Raw genomic sequence first — 14,395 nt, 5'->3', positions numbered from 1 at the left:
ATGGGAAAGCTAAACACAATCTAACAATTAGCAAATTATTTGTGTTCCAAATGCTTGTGCTTGACTATTTGCTATTGAAGAAGCACTTAGTTAGCCTACAGCTGGGCACACATGTACATCATTTTTATTTGATGAGGGGGAATACGTTTGATTTACACATACTACACAAGGATTTTGTATTCATATTCCGAGAGATATTTTGCTGCACCACTAGCATAAACAAGCTATATTTAGCAGGAATATATATATATTTTTTGCTTTGAGTTGGTCTAACAAAGTCATTCCATAAAACATATGAAAATATGAATAGAAATCTGAAATGCGACACATTTGTGAGCGAAGGGGGGTTGTGTATGGGGAAATATTTGCAGAAGGAAAGACGATAGCCCCGATACTCATTGGTGTGTAGGCGGCCACATGTCCCTGCTCCAACCTCCCTAACTCAATTTCTCAAATTCAATTTGCTCATAATGATGTTATTGACAATGTTATCCCCATGACATATTATTGATAAAGGCAGCCAAACACTTCCTGATATAAGAGAATAAAAAGAAGAAGGGATGGAGGTGAAGGGCAAGAGGAAGGAGGGGAGGATAGAGACAGAGGAAGAGAAAACAGAAAGACGTAAGAATAAAGACAGAGTAAAGCGACTGTCACATCCTGACTCTTGTAAGATGTCATTTTCTATAGTAGAGTAGGTCAGGGTGTGACAGGGGGTGTTTTGGGTGATTTTCTATGTTTTCTATTTCTATGTTTAAGTTCTAGTTTTTCTATTTCTCTGTTGTTGTTTTTGGGGTTGATCTCCAATTGGAGGCAGCTGGTCCTCGTTGCTTCTAATTGGAGATCATATTTAAGTAGGGTTTTTTTCCACCTGTGTTTGTGGGCAGTTATTTTCTGTTTAGTCTCTGTACCTGACAGAACTGTGATCTGATCGTTTTCCGTTTGTTATTTTGTCTTTAGTATTTTTGAGTTAATAAATATCATAATGAGCACTCACCAATTTGTAAGTCGCTCTGGATAAGAGCGTCTGCTAAATGACGTAAATGTAAACACGCTGCGCTTTGGACCCCTCTCTACGGCAGTCGTTACAGCAACGAACAAGGAGAGAGATAAAAACAAGATGTGTTTATGAGAGAGAGAGAGAGAGAGAGAGAGAGAGGAAAAAGAAGTGAGCTCCCAATGGTGCATTCCAGGCTGTGATGCATCCCAACAGTATGCTCACGATGGTGCTCCTGTAAAACACTGTGAGGGCCCTCGGGGACAGGCCAAATTTCTTCAGCCTCCTGAGGTTGAAGAGACGCTGCCGTGCCTTCTTCACCATGGTGTCCATGTGGTTTGACCATTTCAGCTACCCTGAGGTGTGGACACCAAGGAATCTGAAGTTATTGACCATCTCCATGGCGGTCCCATTGATGAGGATGGGGCGTGTCCAGCCTGGTTCATCCTGAAGTCCACAATCAGCTCCTTTGTTTTGCTGACATTAAGGGAGAGGTTGTTTACCTGGCACCACATTGTCAGAGTGTCTACATCTTCCCTGTAGGCCGTCTCGTCGTTGTTGGTGATCAGGTCTACTACTGTCGTGTTGTCAGCGAACTTGATGATGGAGTTGGAACTGTGTGAGGCCACACAGTCGTGGGTATACAGGGAGTACAGGAGGGGACTGAGGCCACCGTGTTGAGAATCAGTGTCAAGGAGGTAATGTTGCCTAACTTCACCACCTGGGGGTCCGCCTGTCAGGAAGTCCATAACCCAGTTGCATAGGGAGGAGTTCAGACCCAGGGCTGTGAACTTTGTAATGAGCTTATAGGGCACTATGGTATTGAAGGCTGAGCTGTAGTCGATGAACAGCATCCTCACATATGCATTCCTTTTGTCCAGGTGGGTAAGGCCGTGTGCAGTGCAATGGCAATTGCGTCGTCTGTGGATCTGTCGGCAGTAGGTGAACTGGAGAGGTTTGAGTGTGTTGGGGAGGGAGAAGGTGATGTGGTCTTTGACTAACCTCTCGAAGCACTTCATGATGACGGAAGAGAGTTCTACTGGTCGGCAGTCATTCAGTTCAGTTCATTTTCCCTTTCTTGGGCACTGGGATGATAGTGGACATCTTGAAGCAGGTGGGTATAGCGGGCTGAGCTAGAGAGAGACTGAAAACGTCTGAGAACATAACAACCAGCTGGTCTGCCCATGCTCTTGCGAGGGTTAACACGTTTGAATGACTTACATTCATCCTCAGTGGAGACAGTCAGTATGTAGCCCACGTTGAGGTGGATTTGCACAGAAAGAGAAAAGACACAAAGGAAACTTTTGATTATGAAATTGGCCCCCAACTCCCAAATGTTCACTGTGTTTGCTGAATGAGGTAGGCACATTCCTTCATGTGATGTGGGAGTGCTGTGCAGTTAAATGCTTCTGGGACAAGATAAACAATTTATTTTCGAAGTGCATGAATGTAAATATAATGCTTTACATCTATTATGTTACTTCACGATGCTCCTTGAATCTCTCAATCAATCAGAGACGATTACTGTTGGCAGGCAGCACTGTCGCAAAAAAAACATGTTAGAAGTTATATCATTATAATTATCGACAGAGCGAATAAATGGTGCTAGTCAAGGAACAATTAAGGCCTGGACAAATACACTTGACTCTGTAAATAATAATCTAAGCTAAAGCCCAACACATACATAGAAACAAAATACAGTATAGCTATACCTATTTTGTATTGTTTGGAGTGATGGAGACATGTTGACTGGATAGGGGTTGGCGGTGGAGGCCACTTTTTTCCTTTTTACATACTACATTTTATATTACTTTGTACTATTAAATGTTTGATGTTCTCTTGGCAGAGAAAAGTCACAACAGAAAAATATATATGGAAAATTATACATGAAAATGTGATATGACCCAAATATATGCAGATAGGAAAAGAGAGACAGGTAATGAATAGAGCGAGAGAGAGAGAGAGAGAGAGAGGCTAGGGGAGAGGTGGAGAAAGTCAGGTAAACACTGCAGTGTCACTGAGGGACTATGGGAGGCATGCTGGTTTCATTCAGAGCCATAAACAGAAGGAAATAACTATTTCAGCTCTGCTCTGTTTTCAAGGAATACAAATGGTTCTGTTTAATAAGTCCTGGATCGTTAGGCTATGTCTTATTTTTTTATTTTTTTTATTTTGGCTGGGCATTTCCACAGTTATCATATCCAACTGTGTTTGTAAAAACTTCAAGGCCTGTTGATCGATGGCCAAGTATTTCTTGCCTCATCTCTGTAATAAGAGTAATTCAATCAGGATGGCCAGTCATGACATGAGTCAGGACAGAATCAACAAGAATTAGGATTAATGTATACTATGGCCTTGACTGTATATAACCTTTCACTTTTTACAGTCACACACAGGCGCACGCATACAGTACAGTGCCTTCAGAAAGTATTAACCCACACCCCTTGACTTTTTCCACATTTTGTTGTGTTACAGCCTGAATTTGAAATTGATTAAATGTAGATGTTTTGTTACTGGCCAACACACAGTACCCCATAATGTCAAAGTGGAATTATATTTGTAGAATCTTTTTCAAATTAATAAAAAAAATCTAAAGCTTAAATGTTTGGAGTCAATAAGTATTCAACCCCTTTGTTGTGACAAGTCTAAATAAATTCAGTAGTAAAAATGTGCTTAACAATTCCCCTAAATAGTTGCATGGACTCACTCTGTGTGCAATAATAGTGTTTAACATGATTTTTGAATGACTACCTCATTTCTGTACCCCACACATACAATTATCTGTAAGATCCTTAAGTCGAGCAGTGAATTTCAAACACAGATTCAACCACAAAGACCAGGGACATTTTCCAATGCCTCGCAAAGAAGGGCACCTATTGGTAGATGGGTAAAAATCAGACATTGAATATCCCTTTGAGCATGGTGAAGTTGTTCATTGCACTTTGGATGGTGTATCAATACACCCAGTCACTACAAAAATACAGGCATCCTTCCTAACTCAGATGCCGGAGAGGAAGAAAACAGCTCAGGGATTTCACCATGAGGCTAATGGTGACTTTAAAAAAGTGACAGAATTTAATGGCTGTGATAGGAGAGAACTGGGATGGATCAACAACATTATACTTACTTCAGAATACTAACCTTATTGACAGAGTGAAAAGAAGGAAGCCTGTACAGAATACAAATATTCTAAAACATGCATCCTGTTTGCAACAAGGCACTAAAATAATGCTGTCCTGAATACAAAGTGTTATGTTTGGGGCAAATCCAATACAACACATTACCGAGTACCACTCTCCATATTTGCAAGCATAGTGGTGGCTGCATCATGTTATGGGTATGCTTGGAATTGTTAAAGGAAAATGCCACCCAAAAATGATCTTTTGGTATTTGTTTCATTAGTCCCAAAATGTTTTGCTTGTCAACAATCAAGTTTTCAAGATATGTAACTTAAAAAATTTCAGAAATCATCCCTGTATGATGCATTTTGCATCATATGATCCTAAGTCACCTATATTAGCTTGACATTTTTTTCAGATATCAAAAGAAGAAGAAAATTGACTTACTTTAAAATGGAGATACCCTCTATGGCGCTGCCCATGCTTTCCCACACGTCATAATGGCAGAGATACAACGTTATAATCTCTAAACAACCCTATGAAAGATACTTATCTCTACGAAGGAGAGGATGAGATGAGGAATATGGTTCTGGATCAGGAAATAGTGACGTACAAGTATGAAGGAGATGTTGTAGTGGGCAGTGGTGGAAATGGACTCAATTGTCATACTTTAATAAAAGTATAGATACCTTATTAATATAAAGTTACTCAAGTAAAAGTAAAAGTCACCCAGTAAAATACTACTTGAGTAAAAGTCTAAAGGTATTTGGTTCTAAATATACTTAAGTGTCAAAAGTAAATGTAATTGATAAAATATACTTGGGGACGGCTGGTAGCCTAGTGATTAGAGTGTTGGACTAGTGACCGAAAGGTTGCAAGATTGAATCCCAGAGCTGACAAGGTAAAAATCTGTCGCTCTTCCCCTGAACAAGGCAGTTAACCCACTGTTCCTAGGCTGTCATTGAAAATAATAATTTGTTCTTAACTGACTTGCCTAGTTAAATAAAGATAAAATAAAAAAAAAATTAAATATCAAAAGTAGAAATAATTTCAGATTCCTTATTTTAAGCAAAGCAGACGGCACCATTTCCTTGTTTTTTATGGATAGCCAGGGGTATACTCCAACACTCAGACATCATTTACAAGCGATGCATTTGTGTTTAGTGAGTCTGCCAGATACGAGGCAGAAGGGATCACCATGTGTTGTCTTGATAAGTGCGTAAATTGGACCATTTTCCTGTCCTGTTAAGCATTCAAAATGTAATGAGTACTTTTGGGTGGCAGGTAAATGTCTGGAGTAAAAAGTACATTATTTTCTTTCGGAATATAGTGAAGTAAAAGTAAAAGTTGGAAAAAATATAAATAGTAAAGTAAAGTACAGATACCCCAAATAACTACTTAAGTAGTACTTTAAAGTATTTTTACTTAAGTACTTTACACCACTGGTAGTAGCAGGAGAGGGACACTGGTCATTAGGGGAAGGAGAAGACACACTGTTTATGCTAGTTTAGGGCTAAGAGCTAGGAGCTGACCAGGGTACGTCATCGTACTGGTTATGCTAGTTTAGAGCTAGGAGCTGGCCAGGGTATGTCATCGCACTGGTTATGCTAGTTTAGAGCTAGGAGCTAGGAGCTGGCCAGGGTATGTCATCGTACTGGTTATGCTAGTTTAGAGCTAGGAGCTGGCCAGGGTATGTCATCGTACTGGTTATGCTAGTTTAGAGCTAGGAGCTAGGAGCTGACCAGGGTATGTCATCGTACTGGTTATGCTAGTTTAGAGCCAGGAGCTAGGAGCTGACCAGGGTATGTCATCGCACTGGTTATGCTAGTTTAGAGCTAGGAGCTAGGAGCTGACCAGGGTATGTCATCGTACTGGTTATGCTAGTTTAGGGCTAGGCGCTAGGAGCTGGCCAGGGTATGTTATCGTACTGGTTATGCTAGTTTAGAGCTAGGAGCTGGCCAGGGTATGTCATCGTACTGGTTATGCTAGTTTAGAGCTAGGAGCTAGGAGCTGGCCAGGGTATGTCATCGTACTAGTTATGCTAGTTTAGAGCTAGGAGCTAGGAGCTGACCAGGGTACGTCATCGTACTGGTTATGCTAGTTTAGAGCTAGGAGCTAGGAGCTGACCAGGGTATGTCATCGTACTGGTTATGCTAGTTTAGAGCTAGGAGCTGGCCAGGGTATGTCATCGTACTGGTTATGCTAGTTTAGGGCTAGGCGCTAGGAGCTGGCCAGGGTATGTTATCGTACTGGTTATGCTAGTTTAGAGCTAGGAGCTGGCCAGGGTATGTCATTGTACTGGTTATGCTAGTTTAGAGCTAGGAGCTAGGAGCTGGCCAGGGTATGTCATCGTACTAGTTATGCTAGTTTAGAGCTAGGAGCTAGGAGCTGACCAGGGTATGTCATTGTACTGGTTATGCTAGTTTAGAGCCAGGAGCTAGGAGCTGACCAGGGTATGTCATCGTACTGGTTATGCTAGTATAGGGCTAGGAGCTAGGAGCTGGCCAGGGTATGTCATCGCACTGGTTATGCTAGTTTAGAGCCAGGAGCTAGGAGCTGACCAGGGTATGTTATCGTACTGGTTATGCTAGTTTAGGGCTAGGAGCTAGGAGCTGGCCAGGATATGTCAGAACAGGCCTAAACTACACCAGGTCACATGTTCTAAAGGCCTGAACTACACCATATAACCAGTCTGTCCAGAACAGTCACTCTCTTTACAATAAAACCAATGTCACTGCCTCTGTACTGAAAACCTATAGAGGTCCTATATTCCATAAAACATACAGACTGAATGCTCGGCTGATTTAAAGCTTTGCTACAACAACTGAATCAGTCATGCTCAGGCTAGGGGAAAACAGGCTTCTCAACATATGGTGGCTTGGAATGAAACCAACAGTAAATTCAGTTAATATTGAATATGCCATGGTAATTCAGCATTGTTAGTATATCATTGTGTATGTTAGGGCTGGCTTGCTCAGGAGCTGGAAACCAGGGAAAGCACCTGGGACCGGGGTGAAAAAGAAGACACACAGAGCCGGCGAGAGAGATAGAGAGAGATGGAGAGTAAGAGAGATGTCCAATGATATGCTGACACAGTGATGGGAACATGCAGGGGTCAGGTCAGGTCATGTGAGAGTGGTCACAGATGGTGTCTAAGGAACCATTTTGTAGGCCTCTGTGGACAGGGCAATCTTTTTTAATTCTCTCCAAAGTAAGAGTTGAAATGAACTCCATGATGTCAGTTGCATATTTATTTTTTTGTTAAATAGTTTGTGTTAAAGTGGCAAGGTGTTTCATTGTTTTATTTTAGAACTGAAACAGGAAAAAACAACACTTATTTTTGAAGGAATACTTTCAGATGTACTGTTGTTAAATGCATTACAGATACAGTACAGTATCTTATATTTCCGTCAGTTACTGTAAAGTACTGTTTTCAACGTAAAAACAGTCAGTTGCAAAACAGATTGCACTTCTTGAGTAATGTCCAACCACACCCCTGGAACAGAAAAGGAGGCGGGTCATTCGCTGCTCTGATAATGATATGCAAGCTTTCAGAGCCAAATAGAGGTGACAATCTCAGGGCGTGAGATCAGGGAGAGACTTGTTACAGGCTGCTGCCACAATCACCAGGGGCAACCATGCTGCTCTATCAAGAGCATGTACGTATGTCTTGTTGGCCCATTCTCACAAACAACCACTGATGTCAGCATCCACAACCAGAGACAGATATAAGACACATCCCAGAAGAAGACAGACATGAGGCAAATCTCAGAAGAAGACGGATATGAGACAAAGCCTAGAAGAAGACAGATGAAGCAAAGCCCATAAGAAGACAGAGATGAGGCAAAGCCCAGAAAAAGACAGAGATGAGGCAAAGCCCAGAAGAAGACAGAGATGAGGCAAAGCACAGAAGAAGACAGAGACGAAGCAAAGCACAGAAGAAGACAGAGACGAAGCAAAGCACAGAAGAAGACAGAGACGAGACAAAGCCCAGAAGAAGACAGAGACGAGACAAAGCACAGAAGAAGACAGAGACGAGACAAAGCACAGAAGAAGACAGAGACGAGACAAAGCCCAGAAGAAGACAGAGACGAGACAAAGCCCAGAAGAAGACAGAGACGAGACAAAGCACAGAAGAAGACAGAGATGAGACAAAGCACAGAAGAAGACAGAGATGAGACAAAGCACAGAAGAAGACAGAGATGAGACAAAGCCCAGAAGAAGACAGAGATGAGACAAAGCACAGAAGAAGACAGAGATGAGACAAAGCACAGAAGAAGACAGAGATGAGACAAAGCCCAGAAGAAGACAGAGATGAGACAAAGCCCAGAAGATGTCCTCTATTGTTACCCCCCCTTCTTGTTTTTCTTCTTCTTACACCCCTCCCAGAAAAAAACCCTTTTGGAAAAGGATCACAGGAAAATACCCTGTTTGATATCATGGGTATGAATCTATTGATCCATACACTCACCGTTATCTGCAAGTGGTACGCTCCTCTTGTTGAGCATCATAGCAGGTTGATTAGAAATGGAGGAGCTCACTAATCCATGCGGGGGGAGATAGTGAGATTAGATGAGAAGAATATGTCTCTGTTACACATGAATGAACAGATAAACTATAGATGCAGACATGGAGTAATTATAAAGGGATATATGTGGTTACTGGATAACTTCAATTGAGGGACATATGTGATTATTTTTTGGCTTGTGGCAAGGAGATCAATGAGTTTCCAATAACCCCCCATTGATTCACAGTGTTCTTATGTCATCCATTTGTCATGCTTCCTCCGCTTCAAAACCCCCTCAAGAACACAAAGCAAACCCATAAAAAAATGAAATGCATCGAAACCACAAATGGAAAACCCTTACTAACTATTTCCATGGATGAATTCATTCAGTTCTGTAACTAGGAATAAAGAGACAAGACAGTCAATAAATACAATTAACCAAAATAAATCTCATTCTCTCTCTTTTGACTCATTGGCGTTTATATGGTTTAGAAGAAGAAGGAACATTTTCTTTACATATGCATGTATTTCCATATGAGTGATATTGTGTCCTTCCCAGATGGCACCGTATTAAATCAGTGTTGTACTTTGGCTTACTCCTTGACTACATGAATGACTAATAAATGATGAATAAACAGAACATTCCACGTCTCCAACCCTAAAGCACATAACCCCACACAAACAGCATGACTATTTGCATGTCTGTGTTATATTCCATATTGCATTCCACACTAACCAGAATTACCTGAGATTCATCATCTTAATGACATATTACATCACATGTTGTCATTCTAACCTTACTAATTCCACAAATACTGGATACATTTCATTTCTGATTATCTTTTCTGTCTCTCTCTCTGGTCTCTCTCTCTGGTCTCTCTCTCTGGTCTCTCTCTCTGGTCTCTCTCTTGTCACTCTTTCTGCGTCTCTCTCTCTCTGGTCTCTCTCTGGTCTCTCTCTCTGGTCTCTCTCTCTCTCTCTGGTTTCTCTCTCTGGTCTCTCTCTCTGGTCTCTTTCTCTCTCTGGTCTCGCTCTCTCTGGTCTCTCTCTCTGGTCTCACTCTCTGGTCTCTCTGGTCTCACTCTCTGATCTCTCTTTCTGGTCTCTCTCTGGTCTCTCTCTCTGGCCTCTCTCTCTCTGGTCTCTCTCTCTCTGATCTCGCTCTCTGGTCTCGCTTTCTGGTCTCTCTCTGGTCTCTCTGTGGTCTCTCTCTCTCTGGTCTCTCTCTGATCTCTCTCTCTGGTTTTTCTCTCTGGTCTCTCTCTGGTCTCTCTCTCTCTGGTCTCTCTCTCTCTGGTCTCTCTCTCTCTGGTCTCTCTCTCTCTGGTCTCTTTCTCTCTGGTCTCTCTCGCTGGTCTCTCTCTCTCTGGTCTCTCTCTCTGGTCTCTCTCGCTGGTCTCTCTCTCTGGTCTCTCTCTCTGGTCTCACTTTTCTGGTCTCTTTCTCTCTCTCTCTGGTCTCTCTGTCTCTGTCTCTCTCTTTCTTGCAGTAACCAGGTTTCCATTCAACCATGTCATGTGGATAAATTACCTGAAGCATAAAAAAAGCCAAGACAGGCCTGATCTAAACACATGTGGGGATCTTTTTATGTCTGTAAAATTAATTATGCGAGAAATGTCGGTTGTCGCCTTTATGCGCAAATATTGATATAATAACATCATATAGAATGAAACGTTTATAGGCGGATTAAATAAGTTATGATGAGCTTCACATGTTGTTTAAGTGAACGGTGATCAAACACATTTCCAATAGGCTAAATATCGTGGGTAGGCTATTATTTGAAAGCTGCTGAGATGATAATCGGTGATTGGCTGCCAATTATCAAATAAAATGGTCTTATCCATATCTCATCATATTACCCCCCAGCCCACTTTATCAGCGGACTGTTGTCTAGAGAGCATGCACCAAAACCAGATTGGGAAAGTTTGTTATTTATCGCAACAGCTTTTGTGACAAAACCATTAGTAGAGTTGAAAGTGCGATGGAAACCCATTTAACTTTTTATTTTGTACATGGGAAAGCATGGAAACTCATTTAACTTTTTATTTGGTACATGGGAAAGCATGGAAACTCATTTAACTTTTTATTTGGTACATGGGAAAGGATGGAAACCCATTTAACTTTTTATTTGGTACATGGGAAAGCATGGAAACTCATTTAACTTTTTATTTGGTACATGGGAAAGCATGGAAACCCATTTAACTTTTTATTTGGTACATGGGAAAGCATGGAAACTCATTTAACTTTTTATTTGGTACATGGGAAAGGATGGAAACCCATTTAACTTTTTATTTGGTACATGGGAAAGCATGGAAACCCATTTAACTTTTTATTTGGCACATGGGAAAGCATGGAAACCCATTTAACTTTTTATTTGGCACATGGGTAAGCATGGAAACCCATTTAACTTTTTATTTGGTGCATAGGAAAGCATGGAAACCCATTTCACTTTTTATTTGGTTCATGGGAAAGCATGGAAACCCATTTAACTTTTTATTTGGTCCATGGGAAAGCAAGGAAACCCATTTAACTTTTTATTTTGTACATGGGAAAGCATGGAAACCCATTTAACTTTTTATTTTGTACATGGGAAAGCATGGAAACCCATTTAACTTTTTATTTGGTACATGGGAAAGCATGGAAACCCATTTAACTTTTTATTTGGTACATGGGAAAGCATGGAAACCCATTTAACTTTTTATTTGGTACATGGGAAAGCATGGAAACCCATTTAACTTTTTATTTGGTACATGGGAAAGCATGGAAACCCATTTAACTTTTTATTTGGTACATGGGAAAGCATGGAAACCCATTTAACTTTTTATTTTGTACATGGGAAAGCAAAAGTGCTTTTTATGTGCACTATGTCAACACGTACAGTCTTTTATCTGCAACAAGTCAGTTTGATGGAAACACACCTCTCATGATAATCTGTCACCAATTGGATGGAAACCTAGCTACTGACTCCTCCTTCTCTCTCTCTCTCTCTCTCTCTCTCTCTCTCTCTCTCTCTCTCTCTCTCTCTCTCTCTCTCTCTCTCTCTCTCGGTCTCTTTTTTCTCTCTCTCTTTTCTCTCTCTCTCTCACTCTCTCTCTCTCTCTTTTCTCTCTCTCGCTTCTCTCTCTCTCTTCTCTCTCTTTTCTCTCTCTCTCTTTTTTCTCTCTCTCGCTTCTCTCTCTCTCTTCTCTCTCTTTTCTCTCTCTCTCTCTCTCTCTCTCTCTCTCTCTCTCTCTCTCTCTCTCTCTCTCTCTCTCTCTTCGGTCTCTTTTTTCTCTCTCTCTTTTCTCTCTCTCTCTCACTCTCTCTCTCTCTTTTTTCTCTCTCTCGCTTCTCTCTCTCTCTTCTCTCTCTTTTCTCTCTCTCTCTCTCTCTCGCTCTCTCTCTTCGGTCTCTCTTTTCTCTCTCTCTGTCTTTTCTCTCTCTCTCGTTCTCTTTCTGTCGCCTCTTCCCCTTACTTTCTTTTTTACTTTCTTTCTTTCTCTCTCTCGTCTCTCCCTATGGACAGTAGTACTGCTGCATCTGATCAGCAGATGTCCTGGTACGGTTCATGATTAAGTGTAATTGGTGGTAATCTCAGGCAATTTTTTATTTCGGTGACACTTCATTTTCTATAATTCTCGCCTCTGCCTTAAGTCACCTAAGCGCAGTGTTAAGTGCTGGAGTGAGACTGTGCTTGTGCCAGCGTTTAATGTGTTCAAGTCTTGCGAGATGCAGTGGAATGAAAAACAGATGTGCAGATGGTTTGGGGGGAATGGAGGAGGAGAGGAGGGGAGTGCTCAGAGGTGTACTGTACTGGGAGAGGGAGCATGGCTTGTTTGGAGGGAACGGATGATATATGTATGTCCCAAATGGCACCCTATTCCCTAGTTCCCATAGGACTCTGGTCAAAAGTCGTGCACTATACAGGAAATAGGGTGCCATTTGGCACGCAGGCCATGTCAGGGCCCCAACTCTGAAACATCTGAACTCAAGGTACAACAAGCTGCCAAAACCACAAGACAGATGCATCTGGAAATCCAGCATGACACTTCAACCAGGAGACATTTTGGGCTCCATAAATCATAAGATCAGCGGGTAAATGGTTAATAATGTTCATTCTTCCTCTCATCTCTTCTCTCTTTTCTCCATATATAACAAACGACTGGGAGGGAGGATGTTCTGGGTTCTAGTGGCTGTTGTCTTCTGCAGATTGTTGTGTATTACAGTTCAAAGATGTCTTCTCCTGCTTTAAATCTCATAACTCATCTATATTTGTGTCTGCTGCATAGGCTCGGAACATATCTGTTTGCTTAGTAATGGATGTACGATTAAAAAACCTGGGGGCACAAGTAAATGAAAAAATAACAAAGTCGAAAGGACATCTCCTTTAAACAGGTGCTCGACGGAGAGAGGGAAGAGGGGGAAGAAGAACATTTTTATTGAATTAGGAGGACAGAAATCTCTGTTTTCTTAGCAGGATTAGTAGTACCAGCAGACAACAGAATTTTCATGAGGATCAAATCAGTTTGTTATGGCAGATTTAAGCTGTGTTCAGAAAGGTATACCATGTTAATTCCTTATTACTCATCAACTACTTTGCTCATGAACTACTTTGCCATAAATTCAACTCTGAGTGTGTGGCAAAGAAAAACTATTTTCTTAAATATTTCAGCCATTTTCAGGAGCCAGAGCAAGTAGTAGAAAAACGAAAACAATTTTCTCCAAACTCTGTGTTGTCTAATCACAGCATTCTCATGTCTGGTGTAATGACTAGTCAAATTGAAAGGTCCATTGCATTTCACCCAGAAAACGCTGGATGCTTTTTTACACTGAAATAAAAGGCTTCCCTAACAGAGTTCTCCTTAGCAGTCTGCTGCCATTAGAAGTGACTTCTACGAGAGTCCCCGGCCAGATTGATATTACAGTGGTCAGATGAATGAAAATGGTCCTCAGCATTTCAGAGGAAACAGACAGATGTTGCGTGGAGCAGACTTCCTCACAGCAACGGTCCCTCTAAACAGAACAGGGCTGACCGCAGTCTAACAAACAGCTGACAGTAAACGCACCACACCCCCAAACTCCAGCCTGCAGCCTTCAGCCCAATGACTGCCTCCCTATCCCCTACACAAGGAGTTCACCGCATGGCCGGACAAGTCAAGGGGACACTGTAAATCAAAGCCCACACACTGGAGAACACATTACAAGGCAATATAAAGGCTGTGGTTTCATACACACAAAGGGACGTACACAAACACACTGATCCCCCCCCCCCCCCCCCCACCCCCACCCCCACAAATGTCATATCCATCAGTGCCAGGGTAAACTGGGTGGTCCATCCTGATTAGACTCACCACCAATGACAGGGCTCTCCGCTACCCGCCCACAGCCAATCACTGTTCTCTGTTCTCCTTCTCTGTTGTAATTACTACTTTACACTTGTACATGTCACCACCTAGTGGTCACACCATGTCACTGGTGGTGCCCAGTAGTCTCCCCCACACAGGGTGTCATGTGACCAGTGTGAGAACGACACACTAGTGTGTAGGTGTGTGTTCAGCGTGTGGCACGGTACACGTGGGAGACCTAGCAGACTGAAAGACATCTTCATAAACACAGTAGTGCACTACCTTTTGACCAGAACCCTATGGGCCATGGCCCCTGGTCAAACCTAGTGCACAACCACCCATTTGGATAACCTAAACTGTCCCAGTGAGTAACTTGAATCTCACACACACCATTAGCTAGTAACTGGAATCATTTGAAAGGTATGCAAGACACAGGTTGGTGGCAACT

General features: G+C 41.9%; 1 protein-coding gene across 1 annotated transcript in view; it reads right to left on the bottom strand.

Moving 5' to 3' along the window:
* LOC106574011 (zinc finger protein GLIS1) overlaps positions 1-14,395 on the bottom strand; it is a 151,004-nt gene that overhangs the window by 91,922 nt on the left and 44,687 nt on the right.

This window comes from Salmo salar, chromosome ssa16 (genome assembly GCF_905237065.1).
Source record: "Salmo salar chromosome ssa16, Ssal_v3.1, whole genome shotgun sequence".
Lineage (NCBI taxonomy): Eukaryota > Metazoa > Chordata > Actinopteri > Salmoniformes > Salmonidae > Salmo > Salmo salar.
This window is presented reverse-complemented; position numbering and strand designations above follow the sequence as displayed.